The sequence below is a fragment of the Quercus lobata genome, chromosome 11, assembly GCF_001633185.2.
Source record: "Quercus lobata isolate SW786 chromosome 11, ValleyOak3.0 Primary Assembly, whole genome shotgun sequence".
Lineage (NCBI taxonomy): Eukaryota > Viridiplantae > Streptophyta > Magnoliopsida > Fagales > Fagaceae > Quercus > Quercus lobata.
In genome coordinates this window covers 32,522,593-32,543,855 of record NC_044914.1, presented here as the reverse complement: position 1 = coordinate 32,543,855, position 21,263 = coordinate 32,522,593, and positions in this window count along the sequence as shown.

Below are 21,263 nucleotides of genomic sequence, written 5' to 3'. Positions count from 1 at the left end.
ATGAGTACAGTGTATATATAAAGAGGTAGAAGTGCAAGAGGTGAAAATGGTGAATTAAAATGCAAAGAATTTTGTGTGTATGTGTGAGTGATAAAAAGTCTTGAAACATTGAATTAAAAGATACACAGAATATTTATTTTTTAATTAGAAAAGTTTTAAAATATTGAATCAAATGAAACAAAAAGTCATTATTTAATTTCTTCTTATCTTTGATGTGGCACTTAGGAATATTTCAAATTTTTTTTTTTGTATAGAATGTGCCACTTGGTAGAACCTTATGCTTTCCCATGTGAGGTCTCTACATATATATATATATATATATATTGATTTTTATGTTTTTTAAGACCTATTTATAATACTCATTTTGTTATATAATATTTATGTTTTACTACAATATTGTTGAATGCTTTGAAACTCAATTTTATTAATTCATATTTTATATATAAAACAATTGTCATATAATTGATTTCCGAATATTAAGTGAAATTGCTCTACTTTAAATTTTTGAGGTTAGAATAGTCAAGATTTTTGGACATTTTTAGGAGACTAACATATTATATCATATGTAGACTTTATTTTTCAAATTGATTAAATGATTTTGAAATTTGAAATTTACAAATTTAATTTCAAAACATAAAATACTTTCATATCCTAAAATAACAAAAATTCAAGTAACTTCTCAAAACACTTCCTCAACTTCTCCAATTTCACAACCAAATACCGATCCACAAATCTCAAACACACATTTTATTATCTCTGATGATGCCGAAAAAATAACCAATAAGTCACACAGTACTCGCGTGCTCGAAATAGCACCTGCATAACAAAAAAAGAAGACTTAATAGAGAGCACCGGTGTGGTACCGGCCAAAAACCCTCTGACGGTCAAGTTAGTACTATTCTAACAACTCTAGAGTGCCAGAGGGGGTAAATTATGCATACTTTGATTTATGAGAGTATTGGGGCTTTTGTAGTAGTAGAAGGCTAGTACCTCTTCCTTGACGTTGAAGTCTTTTCCTTATAGGACTTTACTTGAATAGTTCCAAATGTCATGAGCAAGATCTTTCCTTTTAGGGTATATCTTCCTTCGGCGCACGTATCTTCCAGAATTCCTTTAGGGTTAGGATTCCTATTTTCTTTGGGATTCTAGGATGATTTAGGTGTAGGCCGCAAGTACTCTTCATCTAGGGTTTTTACCGTATCTATCCACGATGGGCCTTGGTGCAAGTTGGGCTAGCTCTTTGTTGGCCCAAGGACTCGGATCCGTTAGGCCCATTAAGTCAAGCCCGTCAAGCCATATTTTATCCTCTTCAGTTGCCCTCTTCACCCTATGGGTTCGTCGTAGATGAGTGGAAGGACTCATGGGGTGATAATCCTAAGCTTGGGGGATGACGGCTTAGCTTAAAGGGATGGCAGTTTTGCTTACAGGGATGATGGTGTGAAGCTAAAGAGATGACGGAGTAATGCTAAAGAGATGACGGTGTGACCGCGAACTGCGTCAACATCTGATAGGCTGTCAGGAAGTCATTATGAAGCATGACACGCATTGCCTTCTGATTGGATTTTGTCTTGGATCGAAGCGTCACTTCGTCTTCCGTGCACCTTCCCTATAAATAACAGAGTCTTCCTTTCTCATTTCTCCATTTTCAGTTAAAACACACTTGTCAGAGAGCACCTGTCATACCTGTCAGAGACAACCCCGTCTAGTTGCTACGTCTATCATCACCATACTTCATCTGTTCATTCACAAGATCGGTAAGTGTTTTCTTCCCATAAATCTTATAGATATACTTTTGCCCCCTTTTATTTTAATTGATTCTTCTAAATTTTATACACCCGTCATAATTTCTAGATCCATCAGTCTTAGGTTTTGTTGTCACGTGTAGGAAATGTCTAGTGCGTCGAGTAACCAATCAGTTGTCTGTGATGGGGTGGATTACGAGGAAGTATATCCGTCTGGTCATAAGGACCAAGAGAGTCCAGGTAAAGATAGGAGTCCATCCGCCTCCTCCTCGTCCTCAACAAATGAGGACATGGAGATGGTTGAACAAGAAGAGGCTTTCGATGACGGTAAGGAATAGATAGTAGGATCTGTCATAGGTGCTGATGGACTTAGGGAGTTCATCATGCTACCAGAATGGACGGTGAATAACTTCGTGTCCACCATCAAGGAAAACCATTTCAAAACATTTAGGGATAACTACCAAATCCTAGATAGCATCCCCATCCGTCTGCCCTATAAGTCAGAGAAATGCTACTACGATGGAGTCGAGGGTGTCGGAGTATATGAGCAGATGCTGAAGGTGGGACTTAGGTTTCCGCTAAGTTCCCTTCACCATGAGCTCCTCAAATACTTGGGACTATTTGTCAACCAAGTTTCCCCCAATACCTGGGGGGTCTTCATAGCAATGGAGGTCCTATATGGTGCCATGACTGATGGTGCCAGGAGGCTGACGACTACTACTGTTCGGATGAGATTGACAAGTCAAGGGGGATGTATAGTTTTGTACCCAGGAGTCCGTTGTTGAAGGTTATTTACCACACACCAGACTCAAATAGGGATTGGAAGAGCCATTTCTTCTTCCTGGAAGGTGATGGTTGGATGTGTCGCCCAGGGGACACGGAGTACATGCTCGTCAACACGACTTGGGGCATATTGCACCCGTCCAGTATGCACCTGTCCTAGTATATAAAAATTTTTTTAACCGTTCTTTTAATAACTTACTTGACAATTTTTACCGTTCTTTTTCTTTTCGCAGTTAGACGACGCCCCCAAGTTGATATTAAGGAGTTTGCCTTGCTCGAAATTTTTTTTTCTAAGACCCAGCTGGAAGAAAGGACTTGGGCAAAATTGGTTACACTTAATACCATCCACTGATATTGCGATGGACCAGAGCCAACGCCAGTCGCCATCAAGTACGAGGAAAAAATTCGAAGACGTAAGTCCGTCGTCTTTATTCTTATTTGAACGGTCTCTATTTTCATCATGGTAGCTAACATTGCCCGTCCTCCTTTTCAGAAATGGATGATGCTAAGAGGAGGGCGTTGATCAGGTCTAAGGCCATAAAGAAAAAAGAAACAGGTGATGTGGCTCCCATTGGGACGGGCCCGAATATCCCGTTTGTAAAGAGGAAACCGCTACCTAAGGGGGACTGTCCTGCCAAAAAGGCCAAAGTCTCCTTGGAGCCTGTCGTAGGGCTTATGGCTGAGGTTGCGAAGTCGGCCACCCCAGCGAAACACGAGGTCGGCAAAGGCCTCATGAAGGGTCCGTCAACCAACCAAGAGAAGCCACCTGTCCTCCTTCGGGAGGATTCTAAACATGCCTTGGAGCAGATTTCGTCCATTATCTCGTTTGAGGATTACGAGGACTTGGGGAATTACTTTATGGAGGCCATGGGGGAGACGGGCCTTTTTGCAATTACTCAGGTAACCTAGCCCGTCACCCTTATCACCGTCCCTTACTTTTGCTTCCAATCTAACTCCACTCTTTTTTATTAGGCAATGGTTATGATGAAAGGGCTGATGGGGCGATGTCTTAGCCACGAGACGACCCTGGAATGTGTACGGGCGAAGGTAGAGCAGACAGAGGATAAGCTGAACCAATTGCGAAATTGGAAGCCCAAGATGGAGAAAAAGCTTGAACTTTCAGAAAAGGTGAGAAAAGGTCTTAAGCAGAGTACGGAGGAGGTGAAGAAAGCCTTTGAAGGAAAGGATAAGGAGACACAGACCTGAAGGATGAGGTTTGTCAGGCTAATGATGCTGCGATATGTGAGTACTGTGACTCCGACGCCCTGATTTCAGAGTTAGGAGACTCATTCCTTCAAGGCTTCGATGATGCCATCCGTCAAATTAAGAAAGCCTACCTAGACTTGGATGTTTTAAACATCAAGGTTGAGGACCAAACTCAAACCTTCATCATGCCCGTCGCCTTAGAGGACATTGACGACCTCTTTGTTGATGACGAAGTTCATGGCAACGGGGAGTCAGCACAAGCCCAGAACGCACAAGTACAGCCCGTCGTGGAGGAAGACCATCAGTTTGTCGCCGATGTAGCCCCACACCCAGACAACTTTGTAGAGCAGACGGTTGATACTCAAGTCCAACAGTTGCTGTAGTTAGACAATAATTTTTTTAATATATTTGGAGAACAACTTTCATCCGTTGTGGATAATATGTAAACTTTTCCCTTTAAGGGCTTAATATTATTCAGTTTTGTTGTTTCTTATTGAATGCATCTGTCCACTTATTGTTTTTCTTTTAAAATTCACCCTCTGGATGACCCGTCCACCTTGAGGACGTTGTTTCTACTTGTTCGTTCTTTTTTCTGAAGAATATTTTATGATCCGTCATGCTTGAGGGTGTTCAGGTTTTATTCGTCCACTTGATTAGAAGAATCTTTTACGATCCGTCAGGTTTGTGGGCGTTCAGATTTTATCTGTCCACTTGTTCTGAAGAATTTTTTATGATCTGTCAGGTTTGTGGGCGTTTAGATTTTATCCGTCCACTTGTTCTGAAGAATCTTTTATGATCTGTCAGGTTTATGGGCGTTTAGATTTTACCTGTCCACTTTCTGGACAGGATTAAAATTTTCATCTTATAGAGATACTCTGTCCACTTTGTGGACTTTGGTTTATATCTGTCCAGGTTGGACTTCAAATTTTCATCCTCCTGGGATGATCCGTCCACTTTGTGGACATGATTATATCCGTCCATTTCAAACTTCTAATTTTCATCCTCCTAGGATGATCCGTTTATTTTGTGGACTTTGGTTTATATCCGTCCATTTCGGACTTCAAATTTTTCATCCTCTTGGGATGATCCGTCCACTTTGTGGTTTTTGGTTTATATCTGTCCATTTTGGACTTCAAATCTTTCACCCTCCTGGGATGATCCGTCCACTTTGTGGACCTTTAGTTTATATCCATCCATTTCGGACTTCAAATCTTTCATCCCCTTGGGATGATCCGTCCACTTTGTGGACTTTGGTTTATATCCGTCCATTTCGGACTTCAAATCTTTCACCCTCCTGGGATGATCCGTCCACTTTATGGACCATTAGTTTATATCCGTCCATTTCGGACTTCAAATCTTTCATCCTCCTAGGATGATCCGTCCACTTTGTGGACTTTGGTTTATATCCATCCATTTCGGACTTCAAATTTTTCATTCTCCTGGGATGATCCGTCCACTTTGTGGACCTTTATTCGTATTTGTCTATTTTGGACATGTAATTTTCACCCACTTGGATGATCCGTCCACTTTGTGGACCTTGTGTTTATACCTATCCATTCATAATAAAAATTCACGTAGAAAACCATAGTTGTATCTGAAAATTCCTCTTAAAAGAAAATGCGTTTGTAGAAAAATGTACCTGCCCCCTTGGGCTTAAAAAGGCATATAAAGATTGTAGTAAAATTGTTCAAAAATACTAGTAATTGTAGCTTAAAAATTAAATAAACTGGGAAATTAGGGATCATTGCTATTCTTCATATTATTTCTATCGGTAGTACTTTCGTAGGTGCTCCGCGTTCCATAGGTGCTGCAGCTTTTTTCCATCTAGGGTTTCCAGGTGGTAGGTGCCCTTCCTTTGCCATGATGCGATCTTGTAGGGTCCTTCCCAATTAGGGCCGAGCTTTCCCTAGGAAGGATCTCTAGTGGCACCCATTACTTTCCGTAGTACAAGATCACCGACCTGAAAGTCTCTATGCCTTACACTATAGTTGTAGTGTTTCGCCATGAGATTCTGATAATGCGCCAACCTTTGCTCTGTTGCTGCTCTGACTTCGTCCACCAGGTCGAGTTGAAGGCGTATGGCCTTTTCGTTCTCATCTTTGTCGTAGTTCTCCACTCGATAGCCTACGAGCCCCACTTCTGTAGGAATGACAGCTTCACTTTCGTATGCTAGATGAAATGGCATTTCTCCAATGGGTGTTCTTGCTGTAGTCCGGTATGCCCACAGAACGCTTGGTAACTCGTCTGGCCAGATACCCTTTGTTGAGGTCTAAAAAAAAAAAGATCACAGTGCCCAAGCTCAAAGAAGTGAGCCAAGCCCAAAAAGAAAATAAGCCAAGTCCAAGGAAGCAGGTGCAAAGGGACCACAAAAGAAAAAGAAATGGCAGGCCCAAGAGGCTTGAAGCCTAAAAGAAGAAGCATCAAGAAGGAAAAGAAACCTACGACAAGAGATTAAAGAAAAATAGCCAGGATCCTCAACAACCACCAAGAGGCAGATCCTTCTAGGCATATAAGCACAGTCAAAGGAAGATTAAGACAGTTTGAAAGAAAGTGACAAGAAAAGAAAATAAGAAACAGAGTAGAAGTTACAAGCGCTAAAAGACCCAGCAAAAAAAGAGGAAATAACCAGTGACCTCTCATGGCGCAAGTGGGAAGTGTCTCGGGGAATCAAAATGGAGAAATACGAAAAGGGGAATGGCAACAGGCGACTTTCAAATTGGCAGAATGGGATTCCGCCTGGATGGGAAAAAGGGCAAAAAGGAAGAACTGCCAAACGTTGAGATCGAGAAGGGCATACCTCAGCACATCCCGAAGTAGGTAACCAGCCATAGACTTTCAAAGGAATCAAAGCTGAAAAGAAAGAAAGAATGAAAAAACAGAAATAGAACCTGCTGAGTGATGGGCACGGGATAGGATCTGTTAACCATAAGACGAAACAGGGGAAACAATGGTTCCCCTGGGATGCCAGAATTTCACTATAAAAGGTGGGGTAGGTTACGAAGAAAAGAGAGATTTTTGGAAGAGAAAGAAACTATCAGTAAAGTTTTGTAAAAGAAGAGAAAACTGAGGGAAATTTAATAACATTGTTTTCCCGGTATCCTGTGAAGCCACTATTGCACATACTCGAATTAAAAAAGAATCAAATTTTGCAAGTCTTGAAGGTTGAAATAGCCATTCAAGACTGTAATTTTTGAGCTTGCTTAAACCTTGTATCACATCTTAGTGAGCATACTGTAACCATAACAAAGGAAATCTTAATGAAATATGTCTCACTGATTTAAGGATCCTTATAACATTGCTGTGTGTTCTTTGTTGATCCTGTTCTCTGCAATTTATTTTGCTATTTTGATATGTCTTCCAATACGAATATCCTTACTTGTCATTTACGTGTATTGTAGGAAGCGTGCACTGTGTATTACTTGATTCTTAAACAGCCTGTTAGCTACGGTGAGTCAAAGCCCGGTCCACCAAACCACAACTTATCTAGGCCCGGGATCCTTGGGCTTGAGTGTCACAAAAAAGGTACTCTCACACCCTTTGCCCTCTCGAGCCGGGTCTTGATTATTTTAAGCAAGGATCGGTTCGTGACTTCGACCTGCCCAATAGCCTGTGGGTGCGCGGGTGACGAGTAGTGATTCTTGATCCCTAACTCCGAATAGAAATCTCTGAACGTGTTGTTGTTGAATTGCTTATCGTTGTCAGAGACCAGTACTTTAGGAATCCCGTACCTACATATGATATTTCTCTAGACAAAACTTCGGATGTTTTTCTCTGTGATGGTGGCTAAGGCCTCTGCTTCTACCCACTTAGTGAAATAGTCTATGCCAACTACCAGAAACTTTAGCTGCCTGACCGCTGTTGGGAATGGGCCCATGATGTCTAGTCCCCATTGAGCGAATGGCCAAGGTGCCGTCATCGGGGTCAGCTCTTCGGACGGTTGCTTGATGAAGTTGATGAACCTTTGACACTTGTCATAGGACTTGACATAAGCTTTAGCATTGTAGGCCAGTAGTATCCAGCTTGGATTAACTTGTGTACTAACGACCGTACCCCTGAGTGGTTTCTGCAGATACCCTTGTGGATTTCTCTCATGGCGTAGTCCGCTTCTTCCGCACCTAAGCATCTCAGATAAGGATGGGAGAAACCTCTTTTATACAGAACATCTTTTATCAAGATGAATTTTGCTGCTTGGACCTTCAGTTTTCTTGTGGCTTCCTTTTTGTCAGGTAAGGCGCCTTTCTTTAAGTATGAAACCAGTGGTGTGGTCCAGTTGCTCTTGAAGCTGATCTCCTGTACATCGTTGGGATCTATTAATGGATAGAATTGAACAAAAGAGAGTACGTTACCGGGGGTGATCATATGTTCTCCTTAAGCGGCTTTGGCGAGGCGGTCGGCTTGCTTGTTTTCTCCTTTGGGGATCTGGATGACTTTGGCTTTCAAGTCGCTTACTCTTTTTCTTACTTGATCAAGATACCTTCGCATCCTCTTGTTCTTGCACTTCCATTCACTTGATTAGTAACGATCTGAGAGTCGCAATAAATGATCACACTCTCAGCCCTTGCTGCTTTGGCAAGATTGAGCCCCGCCATAAGTGCTTCATGTTTCGCCTCATTGTTGGTAGTGAGGTAGTCTAGACGGACCATACACTCAACCATGTTCCCCTCGGGCGATAGTAGTACGATGCCAACCCCTCCGGCCTGTTTGTTGGATGATTCATCTGTATGTATGCTCCACTGGGGAACCACATCTGCCCCCTCACCCTCATCGCTCGTAAATTTTGCTATAAAGTCAGCGATGATCTGTCCCTTAATAGCGGTTCGTGGTCAATACTGGATGTCAAACTCGCTTAGCTCTATGGCCCATAGTGCCAATCGACTGGCTGCTTCAGGACTACTCATTGCCTGTCTCAAGGGTTTATCGATCAGGACGATCACCGTGTGGGCTTGAAAGTATGGTTTAAGCTTACGGGCTGCTGTGACTAATGCGAAAGCGAGTTTTTCCATGGGCGAGTATCTTTCTTTAGCTCCGCGAAGTGCCCGGCTGGCGTAGTATACTAGCTTCTGCACCCTATCCTTTTCTCTAATCAAGGCGGCACTGACGGCAGCGGGGGAGACTGCTAGGTAGAGGAAAAGCTCTTCACCTGGCTGCAAGGGACTTAGCAGTGGTGGGGAAGATAGATAAGCTTTTAACTCCTCGAATGCTTGCTGACACTCGGCAGTCCACTCGAAAGATTTCTTCAATGTGCGAAAGAAGGGTAAGCACTTGTCTGTTGCTCTTGACACGAATCTATTCAATGCCGCTATTTTTCCGTTGAGACTTTGTACCTCCTTTACATTTCTTGGGGGTGCCATCACCATTATGGCTCGGATCTTGTTTGGGTTAGCCTCAATCCCCCTTTGAGACACCATAAACCCTAGGAACTTTCCCGCGGTCACCCTGAAGGTGCACTTTCCCGGATTGAGCTTCATGTTGTAGGAGCGAAGGGTGTTGAATGTTTCTTTGAGGTCTTCCAAGTGACCTTCCTCCCTTCGTCTTTTTACTAGCATGTCATCAACATAGACTTCGACATTTCTCCCAATTTGCTTCGTGAACATCTTGTTCATAAGCCTCTTATACATTGTGCCTGTATTTTTCAGGCCAAATGGCATCACCTTATAACAGAAGAGGCCATGGCTGGTTATAAACGAAGTTTTCTACTGATCATCTTCGTGCATTTGGATTTGGTTGTAACATGAGAAAGTGTCCATGAAGCTTAAATGCTGATGCTGAGCTGTAGAGTCCATAAGAACATCGAGTGCGGGAGAGGACAGCTGTCCTTGGGGCAGGCTTTGTTCAGGTCAGTGAAATCCATGCACATTCTCCACTTCCCGCTAGCTTTCTTAACCATCACCATGTTTGCCAGCCAGTCGGGGTAATAAACCTCCTTAATGAAGCTCGCCTCCTGCAGGTTGCGGACCTTTTCCGCTATGGCTTGATCTCACTCTGGGGCGAACACGCACTTCTTCTGTCAGACGGGTGAAAAGGAGGGCGACACATTCAATCTGTGTACCATGACCGAAGGGTCTATTCTTGGCATGTCTTCATGGCTCCAGGCGAATACGTCTCGTTTGTTTCTGAGAAAGGTTATGAGCTCTTGATGGATTGCAGGATTAGCGAGGATTCCAATTTTGGTCATTCGGTCAGGATTGGAATTGTCAAGGGGTATCTCTTCAAGTTTCTCTGCCGGCTCCATCACCATCCAGTGCTCTTTTATATTCATGGCCTAGACCTGATCCTCCATTTCCATCATGGTTACATAGCATTCATGTGCAGCCACCTGACTTCCGCGTAGCTCTCCTACTCTATAGTTGGTAGGGAACTTAATCATTAGGTGGTAGGTTGAAGTTACAGCCTTCTATGAATTGAGCGTGGGTCGTCCGAGGATAGCATTGTAGGTAGACGAGCAATCGACCACTAGGAATGTTACGTCTTTGATGATCTGCTAGGGGTAATCACCTACTACAACAGACAATGTAACTGCGCCCAAGGGGAATACTCGGCTCCCTCCAAAACCAACGAGCTGGGCATTTGTCGGAAGCAGTCTTTCCTTGTCGATCCTCATTTGTTGGAAAGCCGAGTAGTATAGGATATCTGCTGAGCTACCGTTGTCGACCAACACTTGGTGCACGTTGTAGTCTCCTACCCATATGCTGACGATGAGCACATCATCATGTGGGTGGTGAAGACCTCGCGCATCTTCTTCTGAGAATTCGATAATGGGGCCTTCTCTTCGTGCTATCTTTGGTACAGTTCCTGTCAGTTGAACATTTTGTACCATCCTAAAGTAGGTTTTGCGAGCCTTTTTTGACGACCTAGCGGTAGCTGTTCCTCCCACTATCATCCTTATATCCCCCACGGGGGGTCTCAGTTGCTCATTCTCCCGCCGGGGGTGCTGGTCTTGTGGGGGTGGATCCGTTTTCTCCTTGCTGACAAACTTCTGCAGTTTTCCTTATCTGATAAGAGCCTCAATTTGCTGCTTTAGGTCATAGCAGTCGGCCGTGTTATGACCATGGTCACGGTGGAAGCGGCAATATTTATCCCTAGATAATTTGTTAGGATCACATTTCAACTTTCTAGGGAACGTCAAAGCCCCCTCATCCTTGATTTGCATTAGGACTTGATCTATGGGGGCGGTCAATGGAGTGAAGCTTGTGAATCTTCCTCCTAGGGGCTTAGGGCATCTTTCGTCCCTTTGGTCTCACGTCCTTACCTTCTTCCGGCCTTGATCCTATCGTGTGTCTTCTTGCCTCTCTCCTTTCCTAAGTCTTCCTTCTTGGGCCAGCAGTGCGTTTTTAGCGTTTATATACTTGGTGGCCCTGTAAAGCACTTCTAGCATGGTCTTCGGGTCATTTTTGTACAAAGAGAACAAAAACTTACCCTTCTTTAGCCCATTAGTAAATGTTGCTACGAGTATCTTGTCGTTGGCTTCGTTAATCGAGAGTGCCTCCTTATTGAAGCGGGATATGTAGGATCTCAGTGTCTTCTCTTCTCGCTATTTGATGCCCATCAAGCAAGCCATAGACTTCTTATACCTATGTCCCCCGTTGAAGTGCGCAGTAAATTGAGCGCTTAGCTCCTTAAAGGTGCTGATGGAGTTAGGCATCAACCTGCTGAACCAAATTCTTGCCACTCCCTTCAGTGTTGTAGGGAAGGCCCTACACATGATTGCATCTGCTACTCCTTGAAAGTGTATCAAGGTCTTAAAGGTTTTCAGGTGATCTAGAGGGTCTTTGACCCCATCATAACTATCTATTTGTGGCATGTAGAACTTACTTGGCAAGGGGAAGGAGTTAACGGAGGCGGTGAATGGCGAGTCAGTTCGGCTAACAAGGTCATCAAGATCGCTGGACACTCGTCCCTTGAGAGCATTCATCATAACTTCCATCTTCTCCTTCATTGCCTGCATCTTTGCAATAATAGGTGGTTGAGCCATATTCGCGAAGGAGGGAAGGCTCACGTTTTGTCACTTCGGTTTGCTTGGGGTGTTACTGGCCTGTGGTCCCTTTTGATTCCTTTTTTCAGCGCTGGTTCCTTCCTGATCCGCTCCTTGGATATTTGGCGCTGCATTTTTCTAGTTCAGCTGCTCTTCCAGATCGTGATTTTGTTTGGTGAGGCGCTCCACGGTAGCGGCGAGAGTTTTAACCTGTATCTTGAGTGTAGTTGTGGGTGGTTCTTCTTCTTGAATATCGTTGTGGTTGCCATTGAGCTAGTGAGCACCATGCAACTCTTTTGTCCGGGAAGCGATAATATGGCTTACAATCCGTGAAACACTTTCCCATAAATGGCGCCAACTGATGATGCTGAAAAAATCACCAATAAGTCACAAAGTACTCGCGAGCTCGAAATAGCACCTACACAACAAAAAGAGAAGACCTAATAGAGAGAAACGGTATGGTGCTGGCCAAAAACCCTCCGATGCTCAAGTTAGTACTATTCTCACAACTCTAGAGTGTTAGAGGGGGTAAATTATGCGTGTCTTGATTTGTGAGAGTATTGGGGCTTTTATAGTAGTAGAAGGCAGCCACCTCTTCCTTGGCATTGAAGTCTTTTCCTTATAGGACTCTACTTAAATAGTTCTAAACGTGGTGAGTAAGATCTTTCCTTGTAGGGTAGATCTTCCTTTGGCGCACGTATCTTCCAGAATTCCTTTTGCACTAGGATTCCTATTTTCTTTGGGATTCTAGGATGATTCAGGTGTAGGCCACAAGTACTCTTCATCCAGGGTTTTTACTGTATCTATCCACGATGGGCCTTGGCACAAGTTGGGCTAGCTCTTTGTTGGCCCAAGTACCCAGATTCGTCAGGCCCATTAAGTCAGGCCCTTTAAGCCATATTTTATCCTCTTCAATGAAAGAAAATCATTTGTTAGTACCAGCATATGGAGAATGTGATAAAATAAAGAAAAGATGATTAAAAACATTTTCATTTATAAAGATTTAATTGCCTTTAGCTAGGCTTCCGCATAAAATAAAATTAAAAATTAAAAAAAATGAAAAAAAGAAAATTCTCTAAAATCATTATTGACTTTCACTTTTATCATCATAGCTCATATCGATATTGCACTAAATAGTAGTAAAAAATTACAGATTAAGAAACCTAAAAATTATGAGTTCTAAAATATAATTAAAAAAAACAACTAATCTCATCAATAATAAATTAGAATCTTTCTTTTTATTTCTATTTAGTTCTAAATCAAAATACAATTATGACTTTCCCACACCAAACACCAAAAGACCCAAAGCCAATCGCATCCTTACTGAACCCATAACATCTTACCTCAACATCAAAACAATAAGATGTTGTCACTCAATAAAAAAAGTTAGCCTTCTTCCTTGGTTATAGCCAACTCATACGGGTTAAGATTAGATGAGACGACGAAGTTGGAGCTAGGTAGATGTCACTGAAAAGTGGACAATATATAACATCATTCTTGGTTGGGATATATTTGAGATGAGATGTCATGAAGGGTTGTGGGCATGTATATATAAAGAAGTAGAACTGCATGAGGTTTTTAGCTTGAAACATTGAACCAAAAAAAAAAACAAAGAGTCTTACAAAAGATCCTTATTCTTTAATAGAAAAAGTCTTGAAGTATTGAACCAAAGAAACCAAAAGTTTCTATATTTTTTTGTTCTTATCTTGTAGCTTTAAAAATTATTTCAATTATCTTTTCAAAAAGAGCGCTACATGGCAGAATCTCATACTCTCTCATATGAGATTTACGCTTATATATATATATATATATATATATATATTTGAGTTCACTAAACTCGATTTCTATTCAGAACTAGATTTTAGTAAGGTTGAGTTTCAAATGAGGCTACATAATTAAATATCTTTGGACAAACATTTTTTAGTAATATTTTTATGTAAAACTGAATATTTAGAGAACCAAAAAAAAAAAAAAAAAAAAATCCTACAGTTTGAATATGGACCAAAGACTCGCACTTTTGGTGAGAAGTGAAAACACATCACTTCCCAGAAACTTGAAACACATCTCTTTTTTCTTTTATTTATCAAGTAAACAAAATAATGAACGAATATAGATTCCATAAACAAAATGATCTACATCAGACAAATAGTGCAATACATGTTGTAAAGTTGAATTTTATCAACCATCTTGTTGGCTTTATTCCATGCCAAATTTGCTTGTATTTTAGCAATTAGTAGCCCTGTATTTAGGTGGGAATCATGTAAGGGTAGTGTGTGAGAGAGTGTGAAAAAATGCTCAAGATTGTGCAAAGAAGCAGGGACTTGCAACTGGATCTCGCGGGTAGCTCGTAGCTTGCAAGCCTCCAGAAGTTGCACACGTACTAAGCATGCAAAGAAGCTGAATTGCCATGCCAATTGTAGTACTACAGGACAAAAAGTCCAGTCTAGCCATTCAATTACCTCACGGCTGGAACTTGTGGCTCAGTCAAGTTGCGAGGCCAAGCTGCCAACCAGCTTTATTTTGAAAAAACTGACTCTTCGCATTCCACTCCCACCCTAGTATATATACCCCTTATACCCACGAAATGAAGAAAGCTTCCAGAGAGAATTTTGAGAGAAAAAACCCTAGAGAAAAACAAGATTGACTCTTTCCCAATCTTCACATAGTGACACTTCAAATTCCTCTACTCTCACCCTCTCCATTGTTACATCCTTGAGAGGTACATTACCAAAGCCTTTTCTCATCATACCCACATCTATGGGAAGGCCATTTGGTGCTTGGGAAGCAATTAGGAAGGGTCCAATTTCATATTGGTTGATGATATGGGCTATAGCAGAATTCGGTAAGCTAAAGAAGAAATAGGTTCCTCGTTGGAGTAGGAGCTTGGAGGGCTTAGGTACACTGGGTAGATTAGGCTTAGAGGGTCTTTTGCTGTTCATTTATTCCAACTTGATTCTTTAGTGGATTATTTACCACTTGGAGAGTGGCGGAGAGGTTTTACGCTGAGGGCTTCGATTTCCTCTTCGATAACACATTGTTGTGTTGTCTTTGTGTTTGCATCTCTCTTCCCTTAATCTTTGCCATTTAATTTCTACTGTGGATGTGATTTTATTTGGTTTAGATTGTTTATCAATTCTATTATATGCTTATGTTCGTATTCCATACATTAATTGTTTGATAATAAGCTTGAATTGATTATTTGGAAATTGGGGGTCTAAATGTTCATAGTATTTTATACACATTTTGAACATTCACATGTATTAGTAGTAAAGTAGTAAATGATCTGATTAATGATTTTATATTGACTATTTATATATAGCTTTTATGCAATAGGAACTTTTTTTAAAAAAATTTACAGAAATTGCTAACAAACCTTGAGTCAATGCGGTTAAGTATGCAGCTCTTTATCCAAAAATAAAAGTAGAACATGCAAAATAAGTAGTTTTTTAATTAAAATAATTTGTAAAGAGAATAACCTAGATCAATAATAGTGTAGTAAATGACCGCCTAAATCAAGTTAATACCTACTCACAAAAAAAATAGGAAGAGAATTAACTCCTACATCCTTTGCAACACCAAGCACGTAAAAAAAGAAAGTAACATAATATATATTTCTAAACCTAGACATGGATCAATGTATGTCTGTCTGTGTGAATACGTAGTACCAAAAATGTTCAGTTTCTCAGAGAAAAGAGGTACTGGCATTGCAATCTTTAATAGTCGAAGACTGATTCACATGCTTAGGTGCATTATAGAGGTACAGAACCATAGAGATTGCAATCTTTAGGAGGCAAAAACAAATGTGCGAGATCTGGAAGACAACATCGAAAATAGGTCATTCTAAGCTTTAGTAGTTAGAAACAAATTCACATGCTTAGGTGCAGGATAAAAAAGGCGGAAAGTGACATGGGGGATTCATTCTTTTTTATAGAAACTGGGATTTGTAAAAGTTTTCTTTCATGGTGACTCTTTGAAGGCTTCTAAGGCATCACCAAGACTTCTAATGCCAATTTGAGCACATAAACTGTCATTGAACATCTCTGTTTTCCCTTTATTTAGTTTGCCAAACTTACCATAAATTTTGATAAGATCAACTTTAGTAGGCAAATAGGATCCTGGCCAAATGTTGCAAAGAGCACTGCAACAGAAGCTTCCGCCTCCTCATTCTCCTTAAGTAAAATGTAATCTAATCTAAATATTATCGTAGACTTAGAGTTTCATAAATAAAAGGGACAAAGGAGTAAAGAAGAAGAAGAAGGAGGAGGAGGAAAGAAAGGCCAAACTAAATATTGAGTCTAGATGCTTAATATTAAGGAATTAGAGACAGAGATAGAGAGAGTTAGAAATGAGTTTCCTTCCATTATCAACTCCAAGTCTACAACGTAAGATTTTTTTTTTTTTTTTTGAGGTAATTGTTTAAATAATTCAAGCAAAACTAAAACAGAATAAATTGAATCACTGACTCTAAATGTAGTAGAACACACTCCTTTACATCATAATTCAATAATTGTTCAACATCTATAGTTTTGAATGTAACTACAGAAAAATCTTTTTTTTTTTTTTTTATTATTTAAATTCTATTTCATTAATTGTTTATACAGACTATAGTCAACCAATTCTTGTTGGATTTTAAATAGATCGTACAAATTTTCCTCCAAAATCTTGCCTCCTGAAAAGAATTATATAATGATGAGAAATCTAATTGAACATTCATAAAGAACTTATATTTCTCAATGTCCTACCATTTTTTTTTTTTAAAATTTGAAATAGAACTTATATTTATAGACAAAACTGACAATTGTTGAACTTGCTTCATTTAAAAGGCATATATAAAGAGACAAGTTGATGAGCAGAATATTGTAAATTGCCTTAGGTGGTGTGGCACATGGGAAGTAAAAGCAATGGTTCTTTTGGAATTGGAAATCTAGCAAACAAGAGACCTTTTTGGTAGATTTGTTCTGATTTCTACCCCACAACAACTACATACAGTACTCTGACATGAAAGAGATATTATAATGAAAATTTCAAACAGGTATAATTTAAATTTATGCATTATTAAGAAATATATATATATATATATATATGTAGTTTGTATAATTGAAATGAAAGAAATAAAAGTATAAAAATAGCTTTAAGTGAAAAACAAACCATCGAAAACTAATAAACACCTGGAGTTGTTGTTACAAATTGTTCTAGTATAGGGAAATTCAAAATCCAACTGTGGAAATTGGGTTTTGATGATGGAAAGTTCTAGTGCATAGTGTACTAAATTGCCACTTATGTTGATAACATAGAATGCCTAAATTCACATTAGGAAAAAATGATATGACCAATGGCAACTAAAACCAAGAGGCACAAGCCATGGAGTGGATATAAACTAATGCAAGAGTAAGAAAGGCATTTTGTCAAATGTATGGTGTGCAAAAAATTTCAATGTCGAAGATATTATCAATTGTTATTATAAATAAAAAGAATTAAAATAGAAATACACAACTTATTGGCACATTGAACAGTTCTTGCAGCGCAACATGTGTAATATTTGTCTGATTCGGCACCTCTTAAAAGCAAGGGAAATTTTTTATATCACCAAAGCAAACATGGTGTAATTTGGAAAATTGTCTAAATCAAAACATACAATGGTAAAATTATATCTCTATCAAATTAGTGGAAGTAAATAAAAACACAGTAAATGTTGCAATATTGGTTTTTTTTTTTTTTTTTTTTTTAATTTTTTTTAATTTTTTTTAATTTTTTTTTTTTAACAATGCAATATGATAGTGTGACTGTGTGGACATTGAGAGGGGAAGGAAAAAGAAATTGAGCAACCCAAATTAAACAAACAAATTTTCACTTAGAAGGAGAAGAAGATTAAGAAATAAAATCCAAAGCACAACAACTGAAAGGGAAAAATGAAAGAAATCAGTTTTACTGGTAGTGGTTTCTCTAGCTGACTGGTGGTGGCAAGCTAGTGAAGGCAGGCTTTTGTTCTTTCTCTCCAAATGTCGCTGATTTTCTTCTCGCAGAGGAAATAGAGCATAACAGAAAAAGGGAAAAATTGAAGAGAAGAAACAATATATAAGAGCATTCTCATTAGGTGTGCTAAATGCTAAATTTTTAGCATTTAGATCACCAAATGCTAAAAAATTACCTTCATCAGATGTTCTATATGTCAAAAAAATTTGAAACATGCTACAGCAATGTTCTATCTTTAGAATGATATGGCCAAATATGCTATAATATTTAAAATAATTTTATTCTCTTTTCTCCTTTTCTCTCTCATACGTTTGCTGTCCTTCTCCCTTCACCTTTTTTTTTTCCCCCCTCTTTTCTCTTTGCACTATTCTCTCATCTCAGACACCTCTCATCACTCTCCACCCTCTCTTAGACATCTCTCCATTCTTTTGTCCCTTTATCTTTGATGGTGGTGGTTGTGATTCCTGAGGATTTAGATCATGGTGGCAGATCGTGGTGGTGCTAGCTGTTGTGGCAGTGGATCGCGGTGGTTGGGTCCATAAATCCTCCATTTTTTCTATTTTGAGCTTTCCCTCTTTTCATTTTTCAGCCAAACACCTCAAGCAAATTCATTTTCGCATTGATTAAACCAAAATTTCTTTATTTTGGGTTGATTTTTAGTGGTGGCAGGCTGGGTCATGGGTTTGTTTGATTAATGGATGTTTGGTTAATAGGCTGTTAGTGTTGTTGCGGCAGTGGTGGTTGTGCCAATATTGTTGTTGCTGTTGTTGATGATGGGGAGGAGTTAATATATTATTTTAATGTGTTGTAAATATTGTTAGGACATATGTGATTCACTTGTTAGGAACATATATCACTATTTTATGTAATTGACTTATCCTTTGACAAAACGCACTTTACTTGTATTTGGGTAGATTTAGGATGTGTTTAAATATTTCAAGAAACCATGTTTCAAGATCAAGTGTTGAAGCCTTTAAGTCTATTCAAGAAAACAAGCTGAAAATGCAGAGTTACTAAAGCTCGATAGAGGTTTAAGAAGCTATTTCAGCCCTGTGGCTCGACAGCTAGCTTGACAGATGCTCGACAGCTTCGATCTGTCGAGGTTTACAAAAACAGAATTTTGATATGTTTTTCTTGGAATCTGTGAATGTATCTTTGGGCCTTCTTTTCTCCTAACCCTAGACATATAAAAGGATTGTTTTAAGGGCTGTCAAAGTGTTCACAAGTTGCACAAGCATTGAGCAAACTCTGTTCAAGCAAATTGTGACCGGAGATGAAGTTCTTGTCCCATTCATCTCTTTCTGTTGAAGAAGTTGCTGTGTATATGCACCGTAGGGTTTTGTGGCCAAGCATCTTTTTAATCTTTATCGTGTGGATGAACGGAAGAACTTTGCAGCCAACAACCTTCTTAGTTGGTGATTGAAGTCGCGTATTGGTATCCGCATATTTGGTTTCACGTACTTGGGAGCCGTGCATCGAAAGGAGGAACTGTCACTATAGAACAAGTTCAATTGGGTATTGGGGTAAGGGTTCAACTGTAGGTTGGTAAGGTACTTAGGATTCCTTTACTTGTAACCGTTTGTTGTGATAATAGTGGAGTTTCGGGAGTGGTGACCTGAAAATCACTTGGTGGGGTTTTTGCCGTTAGGTTTTCCCCATTCGTAAACAAATCACAGTGTTGTTCATTTTCTGTTGCATAATTAGTTTATTGGTGATTTGTTTGTACTACCACGCATTTGCATGTTAATTAACTTAATTAATTCACTTGGTTAAATTAATTGGTTAATTCATCACAAGGGGTCAATACGATTTTGGCCTATCAAGTGGTATCATAGCAGACATACTCTGATTAAGGGTTTAATCTTTGCTGTGTTGATCCATTGACCCTTGTTTGTTATGGATAGATGACAGTCGTTAATCATACCTCTTTTATTTGATAGCACTAACTATGCATATTGGAAAGTACGCATGAGAACTTTCTTGCAGTCTTTAGATGAGAAAGTGTGGCAAGTTGTTGAGATAGGCTGGACCAAGCCGAAGGAAGCATCGGCCGATTGGGATGTTGCCAAGATCAAGGCGGCAAACTTCAACAGCAGAGCGTTGAATGCCTTATTAAGTGCGGTCACCATTGAGGAGTTCAAGAAGATATCCTCTACTGAAACTGCTAAGAAAGCATGGACCATCCTTCAGACAACCTATGAGGGAACAAAGGCTGTTAAGGATTCAAATCTTTAGAGGCTCACTACAAGCTTTGAAGAGAATAAGATGGAGGAGGATGAGTCGTTTGATGAGTTCTATGCCAAGCTGTAGGACATAGTGAACTCTGCTTTCAATATTGGGAAAACCATTCCTTAACCCAAGATTGTGAGAAAGGTGCTTAGATCTCTACCTGAGAGATTCCATCCTAAGATTACGGAAATCAAGGAATCAAAGGACATTGACAAGATTCCTTTAACAGAGCTAGTTGGTAATTTGTAGACCTACGAGCTAGGGTTATCAAGGATTGGCAAGATGGGTAAAGGAAAGAGCATGGCACTTAAGTCCAAATGTAGTGAGATAGATGAGTCTTCAGATGATGAAGATTCTAAGATGAAGTCCTACATCACAAGGCAGTTCAAGAAATTCATGAAGAATGCCAATGGGAAGGGCTTTGATAAGGACCATAGGCAATCTAGTTCTTCGCAGTTTAAGAGCCAAGATAAAGGGAAGAAGGATGCAAGGGATGGTAGTTAGTACACTGTTCCCGTAGGACCTAAGTGTTTTGGGTGTCAAGGTTTCGGTCATATGAAATATGAGTGTCCTACATATCTTAAGAGCATTGGGAAATATGAGTGTCCTACATATCTTAAGAGCATTGGGAAAAGTAAGGCATTTGTTGCTACCTTGAGTGACATCGAGCCTGATGATGATTACGACAATGAAGATGACGGAATCTTGAATGCCTTCACTGCCATTACTAATCCTACTGATGGGATTATTGAAGATGTGGTTGAAGAAAAAGAATTGGTGGAGTCCAAGTTTGAGAAGATGGATGATCAGGATGACATCCATACAGCCTATTAGAAAAAGTACAAGCTTTCCGAGAAGCATAAGAAACTGTATAGGCTAACCACCAAGAAGCTCAGTGATGTGGAACTTGATCGTGAAGAGCTTTCCACAAATTTTGATGAGGCTAATCAAACTATTGGAGCACTGAGGTTCGAGAACAATTTCTTGGCCGAGAAGATCAAGAAGCTTGAAGCGGAGTTGTTTCAAGTCAGATCTCAATTGGAAAGGACTTCAAGTGCAAAGTTTGATGAGATGCTCAGTCTTCAGAAATCTGCTTCTGATCGAACTAGTTTAGGATATGGTTTCTCTTCCTCTAATACTACTTCTACTAGTACTACTGTTTTCGTTCCTCCTAGCAATAATGTTGAAATTGAGAACAATGATGTTAAAACTAATTTAGTTAGTGAGAACTTAGACAAAGGTAAATCTATCTTAGGAACACCCCCTAAGTAAGATAAGAAGAAAGCTAAGAACCCTAGGGTTAAAAAGGCTAACTCTCAAAAGCCTAAATAAAAAAAGTAGCATCTTTGTCATCATTG